We start from the raw sequence: 5000 nt of genomic DNA, 5'->3' as shown, positions 1-5000 counted from the left end.
AAATATGATTCATGAAATAAGAAATACAGAAAACTTTACAGCGCATGAGTCCCATATGGTCTAGCGGTCAGGATTCCTGGTTTTCACCCAGGCGGCCCGGGTTCAACTCCCGGTATGGGAATCAGTATTAAGATAATCTGAATTAAAGGACTGTTCCAGTGTGAATCTACCCTAGGGGTTAATAGCATGTGTGTACCAAGTCAACTGTACTCTTGGATGTGTTTTCATGCTAATCTAATGTTTCTCTAGCTTGAAACAAGCTAGCGCGGACGGCTGATTAGTTGCTAACGCTAGCCTTCGGGGCACTGGTAGAGTAAAAATAAATCTCTATTTTGTACCACTAACAAGGCTCAAAATATCACCACACTTCCACGGTAGCATGACGAGGGTCCCTACACGTTAACCGAAGCACTGAGAACTTTGTAAGTGTACAGACAGTTTATTAAAAAGATTATTATATAGATTATAAAGGCAGTAATTTTCACGTATACAGGCGGCCGCCGTCTTGGGAATACAGTCATGACCAAACGAACGCTGTGCAACCAGTAACCAGTAACATAGCTCAAACACGGCATTCGTTGTTCGACTGGTCATGACTGTATTCCCAAGATGGCCCCCGAATGTAAACACGAATGCTACTGTCTTTATAATCTATGTTTTTAATAAACTGTCTGTACACTTACAAAGTTCTCAATGCTTGTGTTTACATGTAGGAACCCTCATTATGCTACTGTGGAAGTGTGGTGATATTTTGAGTCTTGTTAGTGGTGTAGAAATAGAGATTTACCCTCTGCCCCGAAAGCTAGCGTTAGCAGCTAATCAGCGATTTGCGCTAGCTTGCTTCAAGCTAGAGAAACATTCAATTAGCATGAAAACATGTCCCAGAGAACGGTCGACTCGGTACACATATGTTACTAACACCTAGCTCATTTTGCACCGGATTTGTCCTTTAAGGATTGATTCAGGCAGGTTAAAAGTGACGTTGTGAGCGGTTCCCTCGTCTGCTGCAGACTCAAAACACACACTGACAGAAACCATCTTCTGCTGGATGGATCTGTCACGCTGTTTCACAAAAAAGGCACAAAAAAAAAAAAAACGTCCTTTTACTACATTAAGCTAATAATACTGCTGTACTTTTAGTGCATATAGGCTGAAAATACTGCTGGGAAAAAGAAATCTGAGGTGTTTTGAGAATGCCAATTTCTGACTTTTATTCTGAAAATAACAAAAAAAAAACAGCAAAAATGATCTTCATAATTTCTCTGATGTGGTAACTTCACGTTGTTGATCGGATGGAGGGAACAGAAGCCACGGCCGCTGCTTGAACACGTTTAGTTCTGGAGATATAAAGGTTAAAAGCTTCGGAGGCTGAGCCGACGCATCAGTTGCATTCCCTGCAGCGCTGAGCGGAGAGTTTGTCCTCCGCAGTGTTAGATAACACACACACACACACACACACACACACACACACACACACACACACACACACACACACACACACACACTGATAACTGGAGGCTGCAGGGGAGTTACAGTCACACACACACACACACACACACACACACACACACACACATACACACACACAGATATACACACACACACACACACACACACACACACACTGATAACTGGAGGCTGCAGGGGAGTTACAGTCACAGGATCAAACACTCGGACCGGCTGCTTGGGAGAAGAAAGGGTTGCACACACACACACACACACACACACACACACACACACACACACACACATATAGATACACACACACACACACACACATAGTCACACACACACACACACACACACACACACAGAGGAAAGGCTTGCAATGGGAGAGGGTCACACATATAAGAGTCAAAAACATCGGGAAAGGGACAAAAAAATGTTTTTAAAAAATTGACAAAAACTTTGGGGGAACAAACAAGAAAAAGGCCGAAAAAAATGTCAAAAAACGTCAATTTATTTTGTTGAAAAACCCTGAAAAGCCACAAAAAGACAGAAAAAAGAGTCACTTTACCTAATTCACAAAAACCAAACAAACAATTTTTTGTCACACTATATACTAACACTAACGCTACACATTATTAGACACACAACAACAACTGACCGTTGGTGTTCAACAAACCTCCAGCAGACAAGGAAACTACTCACATCTTCTACCTGCCAGAACCAATCCTCATAATTCAGATTATCTAAACACTGATTCCCATACCGGGAGTTGAACCCGGGCCACCTGGGTGAAAACCAGGAATCCTGACCGCTAGACCATATGGGACTCATGGTTTTGTTCGTGGATCCCCAACGGAGAAGAGTCTGAGCAAGCTGAGCGACCGCGAATGTTGGTTTGAAGACTGCTCAGATTTTAAGCTATTTTGAACTAGTGCATGAACATCCTGTAGTGCGTAACGTTGGATCGTATTGTATCGTCACCTATCTCGGGCGAGCGGTGTTCTGTTAGCAGACTGACAGCATGTAAAGCCAGAGACACACCGGGCCGATTATCGGCCGTCTGACAGTCTGGCGAGGTCGGTGACTCGAGTCTGTTCATCACTTTTCCTGATGTTTTTGTTGATTTTTTTCCCAGGTTTTTCGAAGCTTTTACCAAAATTTTTGTCACTTTTTGTCAAATGCTATAAAATTAAATGAAACACCCAAATTCAATGAAAGTAGTGAACTGATCATTTATTTTACCTGTGAAGAGTAATGGCTGTAGGGAACCATCCACAGCTGTGCATGAGTCCCATATGGGGGGGTAGGCGGTCAGGATTCCTGGTTTTCACCCAGGCGGCCCGGGTTCAACTCCCGGTATGGGAATCAGTGTTTGGGTAATGTTCATAAATTAATTTATCCCAAACTCACAGGAGAGTTTTCCATCCTCGTATCTAAACCAGAGAAGGTAACGGCCTCCTGCACACTGGCTGTGTGGCGTGAGCCTGTCAGCGACGTGGCGTGAGCCTGTCAGCGACGTGGCATGAACGTGCAGTGAGCGTGTCATCTGTGTGGCGTGTCCGTTTTTATTTTGGCTCCCATGGTAACAGGTTAAAGCGTGCACACTCTCTAACCTCTCAGACGCAGCTCGAGCCGCGCCGAAAACACATGCATGCTAGAAATAGAACCGACGCCTATTTTTCACGCGACACGCAAGCGTGTTTGAAGCATTTCCAGGCAACACAGAATATGAAAAATGTGTTTATATGTCATTTTCAAACGAATACATTTAATAAATGACATTTTGATGCAACTGAAACGCCACGCTCACGCCACGCAGCCAGTGTGCAGGAGGCCTAACGGACGTGGTTAACAGACGTGGTTAACAGACGTGGTTAACATGGTCCCAGTCTGGTTAGGTTCAGACACCTAAACTACTGAGTTAAGTTGATAAAAAGATGGAGCTCTGGGTTCAGATCAGATGCGTTTTACATTCTTTTAAAGGCACTTGAACGTTTGTGTTGAACTCAGAGTACAAACACGTCTGGAGGGATCTTTTTTAAGAGAAAGGACTTAATCTCGTGCTGCACCTCTGTTTTAATTGGCTGTCAAAAATAACCTCGGCTTCCACCTCGGAGCGGGCGCCCAGGGGATGAACCGCAGCCACGTGCCCGCGGTGAAGGGCTCTGTGTGGGCCTCGCTGCGGCCATGCAGCCCCCGCTTCACTGCAGCAACACACACATGCACACGCACGCACACACATGAACACACATACGCACACACACACACACACACACACATGAACACACATGCACATGCACACACACACACACACATGAACACACATGCACATGCACACACACACACACACACACACATACATACGCACACACACACACACACACACACACACACACACACACACTCACATACTCACACACACAAACATACGCACACACCCACATGCACACGCACGTACATCCACACAAACACATACTTGCACATGCACACACACACACATGCACACACACACACACACACACGCTCACATACTCACACACACACACACACACACACACCCTCTCTCTGGTTGTGTAGCTGGTGTAGGCTGCTTCACCTTCTTTATGTAAAGCTGCTGTATGTGGGAGGGAGCAGCGCTGCAGAAATGTGATCTAAGTGAGAGGCAGCGAGAGAAAAGCTCTCAATATGTTCACGTTGTTCTTTTTAACCCTGGGAGAACGGACGTTTGCATGATCCTGCTTACTGTAAATGTAAATCCGTCTAAAATAAGAATCCACAACAGCCCCAGCAGCCTTTCTGTTTGTAAAGTCAATCTACACACAGGAACAAGACAAGACCGTGAACTAACATTTAACTGTGAGCTGCCAGAGTTGGTTATGCTCCTCGCAGGGATCCAGGAGACCCGTCTGGAGGGTTGGGTATCGTTTGGATTTTTACGATTCCGATGCCGATTCTTGAAAAACTGAAAAATGACATCAAAGATGTAATATGTTTACTAGCGATCATGTGCAGTGAATGGTTAATATGCTTTTATGTCCGTTTTGGTGAGCCCAGAGGGAAAATATGGCAGTCAAAATAAAAGTCTGCCTGCCTCTATGGGAATTTAACATAGAGGTGTACTGACTTATGCCCCCTGTATTTTAAGGAAGAACATTTATTTATTTATGATACATTATTCATTCACAAAGAAAATTGGTGTCCTTAAAGGTTGGATTTTTCCTCTTTTTTTTTAATTAAGGCATTAAGATCAATTTCCAAAAGATGATTTTTTTATTCCTCTTTTTAGTCAACTTTAGCATGGGTGTCCTAATTTGTTCACATGGCTGTACATACTTTCCCTCTTGTAATTATTAAACCGATTGCATAGAATAATATTAAACTGATTACTATTCTCTCTCTCTGTTAAATTAAACTGGTGTGGGTGTGTGTGGGTATTGTTAAGAAACCAAAACACAGCTTGACCTCATAAGATAAGATGGAGTCCCTGTGTAGTCCTTGTCTGTCACGGTGTGTTCCTGAGGGCAGACATGCTCTCCCAGACCAGATAGATA

At 43.9% G+C, this 5000-nt stretch overlaps 1 protein-coding gene and 2 non-coding genes across 3 annotated transcripts in view; 2 read left to right on the top strand and 1 right to left on the bottom strand.

Annotated features, from left to right (window-relative positions):
* LOC116036403 (NLR family CARD domain-containing protein 3-like) overlaps window positions 1-5000 on the top strand; it is a 1020880-nt gene that overhangs the window by 18591 nt on the left and 997289 nt on the right. The window lies entirely within an intron of this gene.
* trnae-uuc lies at window positions 50-121 on the top strand. Its single transcript has one exon. It is a non-coding gene; the product is annotated as a tRNA-Glu (tRNA).
* trnae-uuc lies at window positions 2204-2275 on the bottom strand. The gene has a single exon. It is a non-coding gene; the product is annotated as a tRNA-Glu (tRNA).

This window comes from Sander lucioperca, chromosome 7 (assembly GCF_008315115.2).
Source record: "Sander lucioperca isolate FBNREF2018 chromosome 7, SLUC_FBN_1.2, whole genome shotgun sequence".
Lineage (NCBI taxonomy): Eukaryota > Metazoa > Chordata > Actinopteri > Perciformes > Percidae > Sander > Sander lucioperca.
This window is presented reverse-complemented; position numbering and strand designations above follow the sequence as displayed.